The 22,010-nt window shown below is 43.5% G+C and overlaps 1 protein-coding gene across 1 annotated transcript in view; it reads left to right on the top strand.

Annotated features, from left to right (window-relative positions):
* Positions 1–7,820: 7,820 nt before the first annotated feature.
* macc1 (MET transcriptional regulator MACC1) overlaps positions 7,821–22,010 on the top strand; it is a 108,638-nt gene continuing 94,448 nt past the window's right edge. The window contains exon 1 of the mRNA XM_085988438.1: positions 7,821–8,030. The gene's annotated coding sequence lies outside the window, so the exon portion shown is untranslated. The remainder of the gene's footprint in view (positions 8,031–22,010) is intronic.

The raw sequence follows: 22,010 nt of genomic DNA, 5'->3' as shown, positions 1-22,010 counted from the left end.
TGGAAGTCCAGGCCCAAGATTACATTAACACAGAGTTCTGGCATCACGAGGAGTTTAAAATCCTTGTAGTCCGTGCCTTTTACAGTCAGTGTTACCACACAGTAGCCCAAAATGTCCAAAGTGTGGGGCTTAGCAGCCATAGCAATTCTGCTCCATGTAGGGGTTACCGTTAATGAGTGCCGCCATACCAGGCTAGGGTGGATAAAACTCTCGGTACTCCCACAGTCAATTAAACATTTCGTTAAATTCCCGTTTACCTGTATGTCCATCATGGATTTTGTCAATGGGTGTGGCCTGGATTGATCCACCATGATCGAAGCCACTGTTGGGCCCTGGGCGGCCGTTGAGTCGGGAAAAGATGGCGGATCCCAAGATGCCGGCCCGCACAGCACGCACGAGGCGGTGACGGAGTTGGAAATCGGATTCCCCCTGCAGACTTTGTAAAATGCCCCTTTTTCTTACATTTGAAGCATGTAGCGTCCTTCGCTGGGCATCGTTGTCTGGGGTGCTTGGCCTGGCCGCAGAAGTAGCATTTCGGGCCTCGAGACATTGCCGCTGTAGTAGGACTCCTGGGTGAACTTCTGTGTGGGGACTCCGGCGGCGTAGAACTGGTCTGAGACCTGGATGGGGAAGATGGCTGACTCCAAGATGGTGGCCCCCTCGACGCGCACGAGGTGGTGAGGGCCGCATGGCCGGAAGAATAAGAGTCAGAGTTTCTCTGGGCCATGTCCAGCGATCGCGCAGTGGCCACTGCCTTTTTTAAGTCCAGGACCTCCTTCTCCAGCAGTCTCTGCCGGATATAATTCGATTTGAGGCCCGTGATGAAGGAATCGCGGACCAATTCGTCAGAGTACGCGTTGGCCGTCACGGCCTTGCAGTTACAGTCCCGGACCAGGTCCTTTAGGCCCTGTAAGAAATCGTCCATTGATTCCTCTGGTCGCTGCCTGCGTGTAGCCAGCAGATGTCTGGCATACACTTCGTTTACCAGCCTCTGGTATTGGGCCTTCAGGATAGTGATGGCCTCCGTGTAAGAGGTGGCGTCTCGGATGAACGAATAAATCCGATGACTTACGCGAGTAGTCAGTAGACTCAGTTTATCTACCTCGCTAGCGGATGAGGCCCCGCGAAGAGTTTGAAGCATTTGAGCCAGTGTCCAAATTGATTTGATGCTTCAGCAGAATGTGGATCCAAGTCCAGACACTCTGGTTTTAGGAGTCGATCCATCCTAGTATTCTTTAGTGATTAAAATTGATGGGCCTTCAATAACCACAAAACTAGAAGTTATAGACTTAAACAAGTTGGCTTTTAATCACTAAGATCAGAGCTAACATCTCAACACGCCGACTGGTTCACAGGGATGAGTCATACAGATCCTGGGTTCTTTATGTAAGAGAAGTCAGGGGCGGAGCCAAGAGCCAAGACCTGGAACCTCCCAGGTTAGTCGGGAAAGAGGAAGTGAAACTATACACAGTGGGGGAGGGTAATATACATGAGTGCAAAACAAATACAGGATCAAGACAAACAGATTTCATTACAATTATGTTATAAATAAATCCACAGCCCTTTATTATTTATATTATTATATCATTCAGCTGTGGACATGAATACATGTAGTTAGCTGCATTATAGTTACTATGTATTACCTTCTGAAAGTACAAAAATCAAGAGTCCATTATAATTGTAAGAACTACTTCATCTTAACATTTAAAATATCTGCAATTCATCCAGGATTTGGGCTTGCAAGGCAGAAGTACAGTAGATTCTACAATGCTGGAAAATGTAGCAAAAAAGCATCAGAAACTAGAGTGTATGAAGGTAGATACCCCTTGGAAACAAACCTTATACCTTCAATGTTCAAATTCCACTAAGAAATTTCTGAGCTCACCACTACAAAAAAAAATGCACTTTTGTGTATTTTAATTTTCCCTGCAATGCAAGTCATGGAATATTGGATGTTGCTTAAGTTATGACTAACTCCAAGTCCCAACTGTATTCTCAATTTAACTAATCACTTCACATATTATAGGCAAGGCCATTGGGTTTGCTTCACAACAAAACAGTCCAAATTGAAGAAAGTGTCCCCAAAACATTATAACAATCTTAAAATCCCATGTAATAAAACAAAATTTAACTTACTACTGAGTATAAGCCTATATTCAGGCTTGTTTTTGAGTTGTTGGTTGTTTTTTGAATTGTCAGCTTTCTTAGGACTGCTTTTTCAACCTGTTTGTCAGCTTTTGCTAGTTCGCTAGATTGGCATGTTTGGTACTTGCTGAGTGGCTGTGAGTGGCTTGGAGTAGTGGGCTGGACTTGGGAGTCTGCAAGAGGGAGCACTCAGGGGAGGTGTGAAGATTGGAAGGATTCAGCAGTTTGGATGGGTATTTTGAGTGAAGGTGGGTGGGGGGGGGAATGGGATCACAGAATCACAGAAACCCCACAGTGCAGATAGAGGCCATTTCGGCCCATTGAGCCTGCACCAACACATATCCCACCCTATCCCTGTAACCCCACGTATTTAATCCCCCTAACACTAAGGGTCAATTTATCATAGCCAATCAACCTAACCCGCACATCTTTGGACTGGCAGTAAGAGAGCATTGAGGTGGGAGTACTGGAACTAATTGCATTGGAGAGGAACAACAACAACTTGTATTTATATAGCTCCTTTAATGTAGCAAAACTGGGTGTAGGTGCACTAAGGAGGGAGATGGGGGCTTGAAGCAGTCCAGGATACAAGGCCAGGCCTGAATATAGGCCCAGATCTGAGTACTGGCCTATATCTGAGAGCAGCCAGACCCAGAAAAGAGCACTTTTCTTGGCTAAGAGTACAATAATGGTGGTATGTCAGAGTCTGGAGGTGGGGGTGACAAGAAACAGAAGGTACTGCAGAAATATCACAGCTTAAAAGGTTGAAGATGTTTTAGGTGAGGAGCAACAACAACAAAAAGCATTTAAATACTGTTTTGATGTAGTAAAATATCACAAGGTGCTTGACAGAGGCAGAAGAAAAACAATTGGATGCAAAGCCAAAAACAATTATTCAATGGATATCACAGTTCTTTGGGCTGAGCTTTTGGCCTCTTGTGTCCCTCTACCTCAGGATACTAGTACTGGTAAGTCTTCAAAGAAAATCTTTCTTCTACACGTGTTTTTCTTTCTCTCCTTCTCTTCCTTGTGTATCCCCTCCATTTCTGTCTCCCTCCAGTGCCACCTGTTGCTTGCTCTCACTCTTCTACTTTAGTTCCCACCTTCACCTCTCACTGTTTTGCTTTCTCCTTTAACTCTTGCTTTCTCTTACTCCTTCACTGCACACTCTCTTTGGATTCCCTACTTCATGTCTCATTCCTTTTCATTCACTCCTATACCTCCTGCGCTCTGTCTCTTTTTCATGTCTCTGTAGACCAGGAGGCACTTGGGCGAGATACAAATCACTCGGGTGCAAAGGTTTAGGCAGGTAGCGAAGCATTTGGGCTGGATGGGTAAGGGAATAGATAGGCTGGGAAGCAGTCAAGGTGTGTGGGAAGGTGGACTGGTAAGAACTTTGATTAACAAGCAGCAGGAACCACTTGGGCCGAGCAGGCAAATGAACATGTAGCCGGGAAGCAGGTGGGCAAGCTAGCAGGCTGAGAAGCACTTGGTGATGGATAGGCCAGGCCAGAAAGTTCTCAGTACAAGCAAAAAGTGGGCAGGTTGTTTGGTCGGTATTTGGGGTGTACAGGTCAGAAAGCACTGAGACAGAAAATGTTAGAAATGCATTATTCTGGGATTAGTCCACTGATTAAAAAAAATCATGCCATAAAAAGCAACTAAAGGTCAAACATATTGCTTTAGGAGCTGCAAAATGTTTAACTGACTTTGTTTTTGAATCACTTGACATCAATAATGGGGTATCTATAAGCTATTTGCTTGCAAGGCGTGTTATCAAGTTTGTACACAATGAAAAATGTAAGGGTAGCATTGCATTGCTGATTATATCTACCCTTATTTTCTTTTTAATTCATTATGTTGCTAGATAAATAAATACATTTTATACATCAGTAGTAGAGTAAGTAAATCCATTGAAGAACTATGCATTTACTACTTCTACTGCAACAACTTGCATTTGTCTACTGCACTTTCACATAAGACAGAGCAAATTAAGCAGAAGAACTAAGAAGAGTTGACAAAGCATGATCATAAAGATAAGTTTTGAAGAAGCTTTTAAATGTGGGGATGGAAGAAGGTAGATAACTTTAGCAAGTTAAAGTTTAGCAAGGGAGTTCTAGAGGGTAGGAACAGATGGCCAAAAGCTCTGCCATAAAGTGAAGAATGGCAGTTAGAGGGGGTAATTCACAGGAAGCCAGGGTCAGCTGACAGTAGGGTATAGGCTGAGGGAGGCTGCAGAGCTAAGTGGGGCAAGGCCATCCACAATTTTTAAGCAAGGACAAGGATATTACATTTGGTGGACTGGGGGACAGGGAGTCAATGAAGGTCAGAAAGGACGAGGGTGATAAATGGGATTTAGAATAGGACAGGATATAGGTGGTGGCAGAGTTTTGGACAAATTGAAGTTTGTGATGGGGAGGCGTTCAGGTGGATGAGAAGGAGGGCATTCAAGTAGTTGAGTTTTTGAGGTAACTAAAGTGTGGATAAGAGGGCTAGTATATAAAGGGAAGCTTTGCTGCAGTTATACAAAGCTCTGTTAGACCATATCTGGAGTGCAGCACAGATTCACCAGAATGTTACCAGGGCTCCAAGGGTTAAATTATGAGGAGAGATTATATAAACTAGGCTTGTATTTGCTGGAATATAAAAGGTTAAGGGGTGATTTGATTGAGGTTTTTAGGATTTTGAAAGGAATTGATCGGGTAGATAGAGAGAAACTGTTTCCGCTGGTGGAGGAGTCTTGGACAAGGGGACATAACCTTAAAATCAGAGCCAGGCCATTCAGGAGAGAAGTTAGGAAACACTTCTTCACACAAAGGGTGGTAGAAACGTGAAACTCTTTCCCACAAAAAGTAGTACATGCCAGCTCAATTAATAATTTAACATTTTTGATTGTTAGATTTTTGCTAACCAAAGGTATTAAGGGATATGGAGCAAAGGCAGGTGGATGGAGTTAAGATACAGGTCAGCTATGATCTCATTGAATGCTGGAACAGGCTCTAGGGGCTGAATGGCCTACTCCTGTTCCTATGTTCCTATAAAGGTTTTGATGGCAGTGTTAGTGAGGTAAAAACAAAGGAAAAGGGTTTAAATGGAAGTGTGGGGTGAGCGATGGAGTCAGGAGCAATGGTACTGAATTTTTCAAGGGAGACAAATCAGATGGTTTAGGTTTCCTCAATGTTCGACTGGAGACAGTTATGGTTTATTCATTATTTAATGTGAGATAGGCAGTCTAACACAGGGTCACTGTGAAATTGAAAGCCGTGGTAGGGATAAACCTGGGTGTCATCAGCAAACACATGAAAACTGACCATGACTGTGGATAGTGTCTCCATGGGCAGCCTGTAAACAAGGAGGGCATCAAGAATGAACCTTAGAGTACGAAAATCAGGCGAGATATAAAACAGGCTGCAAATTCACTATCACCCTTTTTTCACCCAGCAATAAAAGTTAAAATTAGCCCCACTACCTTTAGCATTAACTTCTGTATCTGGCCCACATGGTTAGTTTTGGAAAACACAGGCTGGACACCCCAACTAACGTAGCCTTTGTAGATTAATCCTGTATGTCACAGATTATTAGGAGTAAACTTAATCATCTGTACACCAATAACCTAGTTAACAGCAGTCAGCACAGATGTAGAAGGGAAGATCCTGCCTGATTAACCTCCTCAACTTCTTTGAGAAAGTGACAACCCAAGTGTACTGTAGTAAGCCCTATAATCTAGGCTGGTACTCCAGTGCAGTACTGAGGGAGTGCTGCATTGTCAGAGATGCCATCTTTCAGATGAGATGTTAAACCAAGGCCCCATCTTCCCTCTCAGGTGGACATAAAAGATCACATGTCACTATTTTGAAGAAGAGCAAGGGAATTCTCCTCAGTGCCCTGACCAATTTGTTATCCTCGCCTAATATCACTAAAACAGATTATCTGGTCATTATCACATTGCTGTTTGTGGGACATTACTGTTTGCAAATTGGCTGCTGCATTTCCTACATTCAAACAGTGACTACACTTCAAAAGTACTTCATTGGGTAAAGTGCTTTGGGGTGTCATGAGGTTATGAAAGGCGCTATATAAATGCAAGTTTTTCTTTCATTTTTTATGATGTGCTGTACCTCAACTTCCAAAAGGCTCTTGATAATGTTACACATGAAAGGGTATTAATTAGACTCAAATCTGTGGACATTCAGGGTAAACCCTGGAAATGGATAAGAAACTGGCTGAAGGATATGAAACAACATGTATTCATTAGAGGAGTTATGTTGGAGTGGTGGTAAAGTATTGACTGGAGTGTCTCATGGCTCAGTGGTGGGACCACGACTGTTTCTAATTTACATAAATGAACAGAGTTCAGAAATTCAATGCAAAGTGGTCAAATTTGCAGATGATACTAAACTGTTGAGATAGTGGAATTGGAGAAGGCAGCTCAGAAATGACAGAATGAGTTGAACTGAAATATGTATGTGGGAAGAACAATGGCAGATGACATTCAATGCAGAAAAGTGTAATTTGCTATATATAGGAAGGCAAATAGATGTCATATGTACTTGCCAAAAAAGCTCAGAGAGAAGCTGAAGAAAACCTAAGAGTTTTAGTGGACTCAACACTAAACATGTCCAACAAATGCAGAGCAGCAATCAACACGCTCAATAGATGCTGAACTGCATAGCTAGAGGAGGTAATTATCAAACTTTATGGTGCTCTAGTCAGACATCGAATATTGCATCCAGTTCTGGTTACCTAGAACTGAGAGACATTCAAACACTGGAGACAATGTGGAGAAGAACTGTGAGGCTGATTCCTAATTTCAGGCGTCTGAATTATGGGAAAAGATTGGAGAAACGGGGGCTTTCAGCCTAGAAAACAGGTATCTATCTGGAAGGTAACGTTTTTATACAGGTAAAATAAGATTGTTAAGGGTATAGAAAAAGTTAATCCACAATAATGCTTTAAATAAAAAATGTGAGAGTATAACTAGGACATGGATTGAAACTAGTAAAAGGTGATTTTTGGATTTATATCAGGAAATTCGTCTCAACAAAAAGAATGATCACCATGTGGAATAAACTTTCAGATAGAGTAGCGGAGACATAATCCCTGGAATTCTTTAAGAAGCAATTGGATGGTAAAATGGGGAGATGATAGGATCTCTCTCCACGGGTGAATTAAGATGGGCCAAATCCATAATCATCTAGTGTATGTCTGCTGTCACTCTTGTCTGCGTTTCTTCCTCCTGTCCTCAAAGTGGTGAATCAACAGGAGCTGGGAGTCCTCTGGTACCTCGGCCTATACAGTGTGTAAACCGAGGCTGGAAGCGTTAGTGGACAATTCCCCAAGATTTTCTTTCAACTAAAGTATGTCGTCGTGTTCTTTTTCTTTTATTACTCCTTTCCCCAACATAAGGTAATCTTTCACAGAACTGAGTATTTCGTTTTGCATCCCCAACCCCCATTCTTCTCACAAATGCTTGAATTATACCTGCCTGGAAGCAGCCTATTATTTACAGTTCCCGGAGATTAGATCCCGTAACGAAACTTCCCGAATGCCGATACCAAGGTTGTTATTTCTACATTTTCAGGTGTGCCACTCAGGCGCGCTGGGGACTCTGGGGACTGTAGTTCACAATAGTGGACTGACATCATAGTTTAGCCCGGGGTTCTGAGCGGCGCGAACTCCAAGTCCCACAATGCGCCGAGGCGTGCCGCAGGTGGGGCGAGATCGCGAGCGAGGAGCGGCTGGAACGTTCACCTGGAGTTGGGAGTGTTTACTGCAGGCAGCGCGAGGGCAAGCACAACAAAACTTCAAAAATCCAGAGAACAATTACTGATGTGGACATCGTCTGCTCACAGAGGGACTGGGTCTGTTTGAAGTGTCATAACATGGTACGTGGGGTTGGCGTTTAGCATTTCTGAGGTGGGGTGTGGGGGAAACTTCCGCACTCGATTGTTTCCAGGCATTGGGTGGATAATGACATTTCCATTACTGGAAAAACGAGTTTCAAGTCATTTCGTCGAGCAGTCACGTCGCAGCACTGGGAATGATTTTAGTTTAAAACTGCCTCCAACTGTGATGCATGTTACTCTCCAAAAACAAGAGCAGCTCCATGTACTTAAATGGGATTGCTGTTTTTTATGGCCGAAAATCTCATTCGTAACATAACCTTTCACATTGATAAAGTGGGGTATATTTCAGTTTAATAAATGCTGAAATAAAATTGAGGCGGTTTGTTGTAAATGTGGGCATTTCCAGACCTTTGAAACCTCGGTTCCGTACTGATTTCTTCGGCCACCTTCCCAAACTTTTCTCCCTCTTCCTGCCTGGAACCATCGACTCCATTTAAAATGCTTTGCTTTTTTTAAATGTGAAATGTAACTTAAAAATGGTAACCTATTTGCTTTTGCGCCTGTTCAAAAATAAGCCGCCTTATTCATGGATTTCCCGGTTCTTCGATTAAGTGAAACATTCAAATCTCACGGAGAACCAGATTGAGTCATTTCCTTTGAAGTCTTGTTTGTTTTTTACTGATAGAAAAAGGCTGATAGTGCAGGACAGCATCCAAGATTCAATGTAGTAGGGCAGAAGGCAATCCAGAAGCTTGTGGTTAGGTGACATCTGGATTTTAAAAATCTCTAGATCAGAAGTACAGCCATACATAGAGTTAGGGAGGGAGGCAATGAGGGTACCTTCAGGATCTGTAGCAAGGGTAGAGATATAATCCATGGCAGTGTTGGGTAAAACATATGCTTAATCCCTTCCTTGGTGTTTATGTTGTGGACTGGAGGAGCAAAGGATGATGAATGGTGGTTTTACAATTTAGGATACAGTTAAATGAAGTATGAGGAGAGTGTAGTCAAAGTGATGCTTCTTCATCGCTCTTCAGTGTTTATACAGCTGCCACGTTCAAATCTCTGTGTATGCCCATGGGGATTTCTTTAGGGAGAGGGTCTGTGAAGAATGTGCCACAACATAATTGCATGCCATGACAATTTTATGAAGTAACAGACCAGGGAATTTGACATTGTGTTGTTTCCCAAAAGGCTTTTGATAAAATTCGACATGGGAGGCTATTAATTAAACTCCAAGCTGTGGGGATTCTGGGTAAACACTGGAAATGAATAAGAAACTGGCCAAATGGTAAGAAACAAGAAGTATTCATTAGAGGAATTATGGTGGAGTGGCAGGAAAGTATTGATTTAGTTGCCTCAAAGTGGGACCACGATCATTTGTGATTTAGATAAATGATCTGAATTCAGAATTTCAGTGTGTATGGGCAGATTTGCAGATGATACCGAACTAGGAGATGTGGTGGAATTGGAGGAGACAGCTCAGAAATTACAGAATGAGTTGGACAAACTACATAAGTGGGCAAAACGGAGGCAGACAAGTGTACAGTGCTACATAAAGAAAGGAAAAATAGTTATATTATGTATTCCATGAGTGGTGTTGAAATCTAAGGAGGAAGCTGAAAGAAACCGAGGAGTCATAGTGGATTCAATACTAAACATGCAAAGCCAATGTAGAGTACCAGCCAACAGGATGTTGAACTACACAGCTAAAACAGTGCAATATAAGTCAGAGGAGACAATGATCAAACTTTTATAGTGCACTAGTCAGACTGCTTCTTCAATACTGAATCCCCACTTCTGGTCACTGAGAAATGAAACATTCAAACCATGGAGAGAAGAGAAGTGAGGCTGATCCTCCGTATCAGGGGTCTGCGTTATGAGCAAAGTTTGGAGAAACCTGGGCTTTTCAACCTAGAAGTAGGTGTATGACAGGCGATTTTTAAAAAGATGCATAAGATTGTTAAGAATATAGAAGTTGTTAATCCAGAATATTACTTTAAATTAAACTTCAGACATAGAACAAGGGGATAAATGTTCAAACTGGTAAAATGTAACTTTAGGACTGATTTCAGGAAATACTACACAGTGATCAATGAGTGGAATAAACTTCCAAATAGAGTAGTGGAGGCAAAAACCTTGGGATTATTTTTTTAAAAAGGCATTCTATAATTGGGCCAGGATCTCTCTGGATGGATGAAATAAGATGGGCTGAATGGCCTTCCAGATCCATAATTATATTGTGATCCCACAAGTCAGCATACTCATGTCATTTTTTTCACAATGCAACCACGCTGACGCACTGAACTAGCTGAGTGTGTTTAGCAGGATAAGACGATGTTGTTAGCTGATCAAGACTCCTATGAAAATAGTAAGTTTCTCTTTCTGTCAGCTGTATGCAGATCAAATTGTTTATGCTGTCAACAGCATCAGATCGGCGCACCCGCAGTCCAAGGCCTGCAGCAGGGTCAAAGTGCCTTGAAGGTCAGCAATTGAACATATTTGAGCTCCTCAGGAAAAATGAGCTTGAGTAGGGGATGGTGCTTGATTTCAACACAGTGAGGATGGAAGGCAGAGACAGAGTGTATAGACAATTTATCTAGAGCTGAGTAATGAGAGAGGAAAGTTCAGATGAGTAATGACCCCAATAGTAACAACTGAATAAAGAAATGAGAGGTTGTAGCAGAGAAAAGGTTTGGAGGCTGGAGATGAGAAGGATTTGCCTTTTATGATGACCTGTCCAAAAATGAGAGGTGTTGGAGCTACCCCAGAAATGGGAGCAGTATTTGACAACTTGGGATTTGTAGAGAGTTGTTGACGGGTATAGAAATCTTTAGCACAGAAGAGGCATCCAACCTTCTTTGATGCAGCTATAGCACAGTAGGAGATATGAGAGGCACAAAAGATCAGAGGATATAGTGTGGCTGAGAATGTTAATAGAGAGGTGGGGGTGGAAATATATCTTATATGGAAACCACTGAGGTGAACAAAAAAAGAAAGGTAAAGTAGTAAATAATAAATTGAAACTTTTAATGGCATTTTATATGGTCAGCAGAGTGGCAAGAGTGTGATGCTAATAATGAGAATTGTGACCTCTGAGCTTTGCAGTCCCCATTTTAAGTTTATACAGTGCTGTTGGTCCCTAGTGGGTTTATTTGAGGGTTAATAAAGCAGGAAGCCCCTGTTTTGTGCTGCCTTTAGCCATTCTCAAGGACCCACAAAAAGTCAGGTCCCAGATGTCATTGAAGATGATGTATTGCTAATGTGCTGTAAACAGCTGGAGGACCATACACCAGACCCCATAGCATATTTTCAGTATGAAAGCACTTTCAATCTAATGAGAAGAAAAGTGCAGATACAATTTGTTTTGTACCATGATGCATATAAACACTGAACGTTTCTTTCCCAAGATTCTATTGCACTGCTCTCATTGTTTCTGTTTCTCCAGTCTCTTAACATCTTCAACTTTTGCTGTGTATGCAGCACTGTCACTGTTCATCACTCCATGGTGGGCACTACCTCCACTTGGTCACCACAGATACACACACTACTGATTTTTGATATTCTGATAGTGCCTGACAATCTTCTTGGCACCAGAGCAAATTTTCAGTGATGAGAAATTCCTAAACTAGGATTTCAATTATTCTGCCAGACAAGTAAAGCAAAAGAAAGGACTTGAATTTCTATAGCGCCTTTCACGACCTCGGGATATTCCAAAGTCCTTTACAGCAGTGAAGTACTTTTGAAGAATAGTCACTGTTATAATGTAGGAAACACGGCAGGAAATTTGTGCACAGCAAGCTCCCACAAAGAGCAATGTGATAATGACAAGATAATCTGTTTTAGTGATTTTGGTTGAAGGATAAATATTGACCAGGGCACTGGGGATAACTCCCCTGCTCTTCTTCGAAATAGTGCCACAGATTATTTTACATCCATCCGAGAGGAACATAACTGAGATACTGCAAAAACAACTCACACTCATGTTTTTCGCTCCTGTTTTACGTTGGTTCCAGATTCAGTTTGCCGGAATCAAATTAACCAAATTAGTAACAATATAGTGGAGGAGGAATTCCTGGAGTGTTTACAGGATGGTTTCCTGGACCAATATGTCGAGGAACCAACCAGAGATCAGGCCATCTTAGTCTGGGTATTATGTAACGAGAAAGGATTAATTAACAATCTTGTTGTACGAGGCCCCTTTGGTCGAAGCGATCATAATATGATGGAATTCTTCATTAAGATGCAGAATGAAGTTGTTGACTTGGAGACTAGGATTCTGAATTTAAATAAAGGAAACTACGATGGTCTGAGGTGCGCGTTGGGTAGGATTGATTGGGGAATGTCACTGAAAGGGTTGATGGTGGATAGGCAATGGCAAACATTCAAAGACCGCATGGATGAACTACAGAATTTGCTCATCCCAGTTTGGCATAAAAATAAACCACAAAAGGTGATTCAACCGTGGCTAACAAGGGAAATTAGGGAAAGCATAAGATCCAAGGAGAGGACATATAAATTGGCCAGAAAAAGCAGTAAACCTGAGGATTGGGAGCAGTTTAGGATTCAGCAAAGGAGGACAAAGCTATTAATTAAGAAGGGGAAAATAGAATATGAGAGTAAGCTTTCAGGGAACATAAAAACTGACTGTAAAAGCTTTTATAGATATGTGAAGAGAAAAAGATTGGTGAAGTCAAGCATAGGTCCCTTGCAGTCAGAATCAGGGGAATTTATAATGGGGAACAAAGAAATGGCACGCCAATTTAAATATATATTTTGGTTCTGTCTTCACAAAGGAGGACACAAATAACCTCCCAGAGATGTCGGGGAACATAGGGTCTGATGAAAGGGAGGAACTGAAAGAAATCAGTATTTGTAGGGAAATGGTGTTAAGGAAATTGATGGGATTGAAGGCCGATAAATCCGCAGGGCCTGATAATCTACATCCTAGGGTACTTAAGGAAGTGACCCTAGAAATAGTAGATGCATTGCTGATCATCTTCCAACATTCGATGGAATCTGGAACAATACCCATGGATTGGAGGGTAGCTAATGTTACCCCACTATTCAAAAAAGGTGGTAGAGAGAAAACGGGGAATTACAGACCGGTAAGCCTGATATTGGTAGTGGGGAAAATGCTAGAGTCCATTATAAAAGATGTAATAGCAGAGCACTTGGAAAACAGTGACAGGATCGGACAAAGTCAACATGGATTTACAAAGGGTAAATCATGCTTGAATAATCTACTGGAATTTTTTGAGGATGTAACTGGTAAAATAGATAAGGGAGAACCAGTGGATGTGGTGTATTTGGACTTTCAGAAGGCTTTCGATAAGGTCCCGCATAAGAGATTAGCATGCAAAGTTAAGGCACATGGGATTGGGGGTAAGGTACTGACTTGGATAGAGAACTGGTTGGCAGACAGGAAGCAAAGAGTTGGAATAAACGGGTCTTTTTCCGAGTGGCAGGCAGTGACTAGTGGGGTACCGCAGGGATCGGTCCTAGGACCCCAGCTATTCACAATATATATTAATGATCTAGACAAGGGAACTAGATGTAATATCTCCAAGTTTGCAGACGACACAAAGCTGGGTGGGCGTGTGTGCTGTGAGGAGGATGCCGAGAAACTCCAGGATGATTTGGACAGGCTGGGTGATTGGGCAGAAGCATGGCAGCTGCAATATAACATGGATAAATGTGAGGTTATTCACTTTGGTAGCAAAAACAGGAAGGCAGATTATTATCTGAATGGCAATAGATTGGGAGAAGGGGAAGTGCAAAGAGACCTGGGTGTCCTTGTGCACCAGTCGCTGAAGGTAAGCATGCAGGTGCAGCAGGCGGTTAAGAAGGCAAATGGTATGTTGGCCTTTGTAGCGAGAGGGTTTGAGTACAGGAACAAGGATGTCTTGCTGCAGTTGTACAGGGCCTTGGTGAGATCACACCTTGAGTATTGTGTGCAGTTTTGTTCGCCTTATCCGAGGAAGGGTGTTCTTGCCATGGAAGGAGTTCAGTGAAGATTCACCAGGCTGATACCTGGGGTGGCAGGAATGACGTATGAGGAGAGATTGGATCGATTGGGCTTGTACTCGCTGGAGTTTAGAAGAATGAGAGGGGATCTCATCGAAACTTATAAAATTCTAACGGGACTAGACAGACTAGATGCAGGAAGGATGTTCCCGATGGCCGGGGAGTCCAGAACCAGGGGTCACAGTCTAAGGATAAGGGGCAGGCCATTTAGGACAGAAGTGAGGAGGAATTTCTTCACCCAGAGCGTGGTGAACCTGTGGAATTCTCTACTACAGAAGGCAGTAGAGGCCAATTCATTAAATATATTCAAGAAGGAGTTGGATATATTTCTCAAGGCTAAAGATATCAAGGGGTATAGGGAGAAAGCAGGGACCGGGTACTGAATTTGGATGATCAGCCATGATCGCATTGAATGGCGGAGCAGGCTCGAGGGGCCGAATGGCCGACTCCTGCTCCTATCTTCTATGTTTCTATGAATCAGGCCCCGTCCACAAAACTGGGCATGCCCCAGGTTGAAATTGCAAGATTCTGCCGATTGCACTGGTTGGAGGAAGGCTCTTCAATTTGTGCTCACATTCATAGAAACATAGAAGATAGGAGCAGGAGTAGGCCATTTGGCCCCTCGAGCCTGTTCTGCCATTTAATGAGATCATGGCTGATCATCCAAATTCAGTACCCTGTCCCTGCTTTCTCCCCATATCCCTTGATCCCTTTAGCCTTAAGAAATATATCTAACTCCTTCTTGAATATATTTAATGAATTGGCCTCAACAGCCTTCTGTAGTAGAGAATTCCACAGGTTCACCACTCTCTGGGAGAAGAAATTCCTCCTCATTTCAGTCCTAAATGGCTTACCCCTTATCCTTAGACTGTGACCCCTGGTTCTGGACTCCCCGACCATCGGGAACATCCTTCCTGCATCTAGTCTGTCTACTCCTGTTAGAATTTTATAAGTTTCAATGAGATCCACTCTCATTCTTCTAAACTCCAGCGAAATATAAGCCCAAACAACACCACTCTCTCTTCATACGTCATTCCTGCTACCCCAGGTATCAGTCTGGTGAATCTTTGCTGCACTCCCTCCATGGCAAGAACATCCTTCCTCAGATAAGGCAAACAAAACTGCACACAGTACTCAAGGTGTGGTCTCACCAAGGCCCTGTACAACTGCAGCAAGACATCCTAGCTCCTGTACTCGAATCCTCTCGCTATGAAGGCCAACATACCATGTGCCTTCTTAACTGCCTGCTGCACCTGCATGCTTACCTTCAGCGACTGGTGCACAAGGACACCCAGGTCTCGTTGCACTTCCCCTTTTCCCAATCTATTGCCATTCAGATAATCTGCCTTCCTGTTTTTGCCACCAAAGTGGATAACCTCGCATTTATCCACATTATACTGCATCTGCCATGCTTCTGCCCAATCACCCAACCTTACCAAATCATACTGGAGTTTCTCGGCATCCTCCTCACGGCACACACGCCCACCCAGCTTTGTGTCATCTGCAAACTTGGAGATATTACATCCAGTTCCCTCGTCTAGATCATTAATATATATTGTGAATAGCTGGGGTCCTAGGACCGATCCCTGCGGTACCCTATAGAAACATAGAAGATAGGAACAGGAGTAGACCATTCGGCCCTTCGAGCCTGCTCCGCCATTCAACGAGATCATGGCTGATCATCCAAACCCTAGCACCCAGTCCCTACACCGACAGCCATCCCACCCAAGCCCTATCCCCGTAACCCCACGTATTTAATCCCCCCTAACACTAAGGGCCAATTTTTTAAATTTTTTTATCATGGCCAATCAACCTAACCTGCACATTTTTGGACTGTGGGAGGAAACTGGAGCACCCGGAGAAAACCCACGCAAACACGGGGAGAATGTGCAAACTCCACACACAGTCACCCGAGGCCGGATTTGAACCCGGGTCCCTGGCGCTGTGAGGCAGCAGTGCTAACCACTATGCCACCGTGCTGCCCCTCTTGCTTCCTGTCTGCCAACCAGTTCTCTATCCAAGTCAGTACCTTACCCCCAATCCCATGTGCCTTAACTTTGCATGCTAATCTCTTATGCGGGACCTTATCGAAAGCCTTCTGAAAGTCCAAATACACTACGTCCACTGGTTCTCCCTTATCTATTCTACCAGTTACATCCTCAAAAAGTTCCAGTAGATTAGTCAAGCACGATTTACCTTTTGTAAGTCCAAGTTGACTTTATCCGATCCTGTCACTGTTTTCCAAGTGCTCTGCTATTATATCTTTTATAATGGACTCTAGCATTTTCCCCACTACCGATGTCAGGCTTACCGGTCTGTAATTCCCCGTTTTCTCTCTACCACCTTTTTTGAATAGTGGGGTAACATTAGCTACCCTCCAATCCATGGGAACTGTTCCAGATTCCATAGAATTTTGGAAGATGACCAGCAATGCATTTACTATTTCTAGAGCCACTTCCTTAAGTACCCTAGGATGTAGATTATCAGACCCTAGGGATTTATCAGCCTTCAATCCCATTAATTTCCCCAACACCATTTCCCTACAAATACTGATTTCTTTCAGCTCATCCCTTTGATCAGACCCTATGTTCCCCGACATCTCTGGGAGGTTATTTGTGTCCTCCTTTGTGAAGACAGAACCAAAGTATGTATTTAATTGGTCAGCCATTTCTTTGTTCCCCATTATATATTCCCCTGATTCTGACTGCAAGGGACCTGTGCTTGACTTCACCAATCTTTTTCTCTTCACATATCTATAGAAGCTTTTACAGTCAGTTTTTATGTTCCCTGCAAGCGTACTCTTGGGTGCACCGGAACTAATAGGCATGTTTTAAAAGTATTTTTATGTCAAAAAATGTTTAATTTCTAAGAAACTGAAACTATTAAATGGTTCAGTATGTTTTTTAAAAAAAAGTCATTGTCAGTGATTTTAAATCAGGTTACTCACTGGACATCCTTATTAAAAATGCTTATTTTTGGTGATAAACCCATTGTCAGCTGTATTAATAAAACTGTATCAGGTTACTACTCTTGAAAACATCAAGGAATACTTTTTAATGGAAAGAAAAAAAACAAACAATTGTGTTCTGTTGCACTGCCCAATTGTGCTGATTCATTGAAGATTTTATGTTTGTGAGTATGCAAATGACTGTGCAAACTTGAACTGTAACCTAACCAACGCAATTTGTGCCCAGTTATCCGATTCACCCAAAGTGGAAACTCGGCCTCCTATCGCTTAAAATACAACCCTGTGTAAAGCCAATAATACACCATGGCTTATCTTTTGGAATTGGTTTTGAGAAAAATCTATGGGGATTTATTTAGTAGAACAAAATGGAAATTCAGGCAAATCACAGAATGACTTCATTGGGGTTTGGTCCTAAAGTTAGTCATTTATCTGCTGGTCTGAAGACACCATATACGGCAGGAATCTAGTAACATCATTAAATAGTTTGTGCAATCATATTTTATTGTATTTTAAAGGCTATAAACAATGCAGAATATGCATTTGTAATTCTGTTAACCACTTTTTTGGATTGGGGAGAATTGTAATTGTTGTTTGAGGTAAAAAAATAATGTTTTTAGATCCTCCACTTTTTAAGTAATAAATTCTCTCCTTATAACAAAATCTATTCAACTTACATAGGAGTTTGGTGGTAATATTTTCAGTGGAAAAATGGAGAAACTGTACAAAGTGTAGAAGTTGCATTGTAATTTCTGCAAAGGTTTGGAAAATTTAATGGCCCAGAAATTCGGGTCGGGGGCTTCCCGCGGGTGCAAGCCCCTGACCTGCACATACCTTGCGCGCCGGCTGTTGAGCTGTGGGCCCGCGTGGAATTCTGATCTGGGGCCTGCTCCAGCTGCCGGCGGGCAGTGCTTGCGTATCCCAGGGGCGCAGTTAGTTCGATGCATCCCCTGGGATCACGTGGGCCATGGAGAGCCAATCGGAGCAGGGAATGCTCCATTCATAATTCTGACAGGAAGTGCTGTCAAACTTAGAAATACTACGGGCCCTTTCTTCTTACAAAACATCACTAAATCTTCAAATAAATTTTAAAAAAGCATCACATTTTTAAAATAAACTATAAATTATATGAAATAACTATTTTAAACAATTTACATTTTTGAAAAAAATACTTTTATTTTCTAACGGGGCTAAAAATAAACTTACCTTGCTTTAAAGTATTTAAAAATAATAAACCTGTGGAAAAAATGTTTTAATTTTAATTAATTTACCACTTACTGGAGACTTACCCTCCCGGGAAAACCTGTAAAAAAAAACTAAGTTTGATGCGCACGCGCAGCCTCCCTCGTGCACGTGTTCGACCTCTGAACCCCTGCTTTCAGGGGAACGGAAGTGCCGGTTTCCCGCGCATGCGCAGTGCATGCAGGAAACCGGCACTTCCATTGGGCCTACGGGTGAGTACTCCGTGCGTCCTCACCCGTGGAGACCCGAAGTTCTGGGCCATTGCTTTTTTAATTCAATCCTTTGTGTAAGACTGTTTTACTGCAAACTTAAATATTGTGATTTAATTAAGTACTTTATCCATTTCAAAACGATTTTTATATAAAAAAAAATACATATTTGGAGTGTCAAATTCATAGTTATTAAAATGGGCCACTGTTTTAAAATCAAGCTGCAAACCATGTAAGAAATGTGTCCTGAGAAAATCGACATCTTCAGCTGCACCTGTTTTATGACACAAGCTCCAATTTCTTTTTCTGTTTATTTTGTATTTAAAAGAATTTTCTCAACAATCTGAATGGAAAAAGTTTAACTTTTTAAAAATTTGTTTATGGGATGTGGACGTCACTGGCAAGGCCAGCATTTATTACCCATCCCTAATTGCCCTTGAGAAGGTGGTGGTGAGCTGCCTTCTTGAACCACTGCAGTCTGTGTGGTGAAGGTACTCCCACAGTGCTGTTAGAAAAGGAGTTCCAGGATTTTGACCCAGCGATGATGAAGGATCGGCGATATACTTCTAAGTCAGGATGGTGTGTGACTTGGAGGGGAACTTGGAGGTGGTGGTGTTCCCATGCGCCTGCTGCCCTTGTCCTTCTAGGTGGAAGAGGTCACGGGTTTGGGAGGTGCTGCCAAAGGAGCCTTGGCGAGTTGCTGCAGTGCATCTTGTAGATAGTACACACTGCAGCCACGGTGCACCAGTGGTGGAGGGAGTGAATGTTTAAGGTGGTAGATGGGGTGCCAATCAAGCGGGCTGCTTTGTCCTGGATGGTGTCGAGCTTCTTGAGTGTTGTTGGAGCTGCACTCATCCAGGCAAATGGAGAGTATTCCATCACACTCCTGACTTGTGCCTTGTAGATGGTGGCAAGGCTTTGGGAAGTCAAGAGGTGAGAGACTCGCCGCAGAATACCTGGCCTGTGACCTGCTCTTGTTGCCACAGTATTTATGTGGCTGGTACAGTTAAGTTTCTGGTCAATGGTGACCCCCAGGATGTTGATGGTGGAGGATTCGGTGATTGTAATGCTATTGAATGTTAAGTGGAGGTGGTTAGACTTGTTGGAGATAGTCATTGCCTGGCACTTCTGTGGCGCAAATGTTACATGCCACTTATCAGCCCAAGCCCGAACGTCGTCCAGGTCTTGTTGCATGAGGGCATGGACTGCTTCATTATCTGAGGCATTGTGAATGGCACTGAACACTGCAGTCATCAGCGAACATCCCCATTTCTGACCACCTGTTGGAGGGAAGGTCATTGATGAAGCAGCTGAAGATGGTAGGTCAGTGATGAAGCAGTTGAAGATGGTTGGGCCTAGGACACTGCCCTGAGGAACTCCTACAGCGATGTCTTGGGCTGTGATGATTGAACTTCAACCACCACAACCATCTTCCTTTGTGCTAGGTATGACTCCAGTCAGTGGAGCGTTTTCCCCCCCCCCCCGATTCCCATTGACTTCAGTTTTACTAGGGCTCCTTGACGCCACACTCAGTTAAATTCTGCCTTGTTGTCAAGGGCAGTCACTTTCACCTCACCTCTGCATTTCAGCTCCTTTGTCCATGTTTGGACCAAGGCTGTAATGAGGTCAGGAGCCGAGTGGTCTTGGCGGAACCCAAGCTGGGCACCAGTGAGTAGGTTATTGGTGAGTAAGTGCCGCTTGAAAGCACTGTCGATAACACCTTCCATCACTTTTCTGATGATTGAGATTAGACTGATGGGGCGGTAATTGGCTGGGTTGGATTTGTACTGCTTTTTGTGGACAGGACATACCTGGGCAGTTTTCAAATTGTCGGATAGATGCTAGTGTTGTTGCTGTACTGGATCAGTTTGGCTAGAGGCGCGACCAGTTCTGGAGCACAAGACTTCAACACGATAGCTGGGATGTTGTCAGGGCCCATAGCCATTGCTGTATCCAGTGTGCTCAGCCGTTTCTTGACGTGGAGTGAATCGAATTGGCTGAAGACTGGCTTCTGTGATGGTGGGGACCTCAGGCGGAGGCCGATATGAATCACCCACTCGGCACTTCTGGCTGAAGATGGTTGCAAACGCTTCAGCCTTGTCTTTTGCTCTCACATGCTGGGCTCCACCATCATTGAGGATGGGGATATTCATGGAGCCTCTTCCTCCCATTAGTTGGTTAATGTTCCACCACCATTCACGACTGGTTGTGGTAGGACTGCAGAGCTTTGATCTGATCCGTTGATTGTGGGATCACTTAGCCCTGTCCATAGCATGCTTTCGCTTTTTAGCATGCACGTAGTCCTGTGTTGCAGCTTCCCAAAGTTGGCACCTCATTTTTAGGTACGCCTGGTGCTGCTCCTGGCATGCTCTTCTACGCTCCTTATTGAACCAGGGTTGGTCCCCTGGCTTGATGGTAATGGTAGAGTGAGGGATATGCCGGGCCATGAGGTTACAGATTGTGGTGGAATACAATTCTGCTGCTGCTGATGGCCCACAGCGCCTCATGGATGCCCAGTTTTGAGCTGCTAGATCTGTTCTGAATCTATCCCATTTAGTACGGTGGTCGTGCCACACAACACGATGGAGGGTGTCCTCAGTGTGAAGACGGGAATTTGCAGTGGTCACTGCTACTAATACTGTTATGGACAGATGCATCTGCAACAGGTAGATTGGTGAGGACGAGGTAGGTTTTTCCCTCGTGTTGCTTCTCTCGCCACCTGTCGCAGACCCAGACTGGCAGTTGTGTCCTTCAGGGCTCGGTCAGTAGTGGTGCTACCGAGCCACTCTTGGTGGTGGACATTGAAGTCCCCCATCCAGAGTACATTCTGTGCCCTTGCTACTTGCTTCTTCCAAGTGGTGTTCAACATGGAGGAGTACTGATTCATCAGCTGAGGGAGGGCAGTAGGTGGTAATCAGCAGGAGGTTTCCTTGCCCATGCTTGACCTGAAGCCATGAGACTTCATGGGGTCCGGAGTCAAATGTTGAGGACTCCCAGGGCCACTCCTTCCTGACTGTATACCACTGTGCTGCCACCCCTGGTGGGTCTGTCCTCCCGGTGGGACAGAACATACCCAGGGATGGTGATGGAGGAGTTTGGGACATTGGCTGATAGGTATGATTCTGTGAGTATGACCATGTCCGGCTGTTGCTTGATTAGTCTGTGGGACAGCTCTCCCAATTTTGGCACAAGTCCCCAGATGTTGGTGAGGAGAACTTTGCAGGGTCGACTGGGCTGGGTGTGGCGTTGCCTTGCTGGGTGGTCCATCCGGTTTCATTCTTATTATTCTGTTTCATAGTGGTTTATTACAACTGAGTGGCTTGCTAGGCCATTTCAGAGGGCAGTTAAGCGTCAACCACATTGCTGTGTGTCTGGAGTCACATATTGGCCAGACCAGGTAAGGACGGCAGATTTCCTTCCCTAAAGGACATTAGTGAACCAGATGGGTTTTTAACGATAATCCGATAGTTTCATGTTCACCATTACTGATACTAGCTTTTTATTCCAGATTTATTTAATTAACTGAATTTAAATTCCCCAGATGCTGTGGTGGGATTTGGATCATTAGCCCAGACC

Source organism: Somniosus microcephalus, chromosome 5 (assembly GCF_052327205.1).
Source record: "Somniosus microcephalus isolate GS21.2 chromosome 5, FLI_Smic_1.0, whole genome shotgun sequence".
Taxonomy (NCBI): Eukaryota; Metazoa; Chordata; class Chondrichthyes; order Squaliformes; family Somniosidae; genus Somniosus; species Somniosus microcephalus.
The sequence above is the reverse complement of the archived record's forward strand: the minus strand, read 5'-3'. Positions and strand labels throughout refer to the sequence as shown.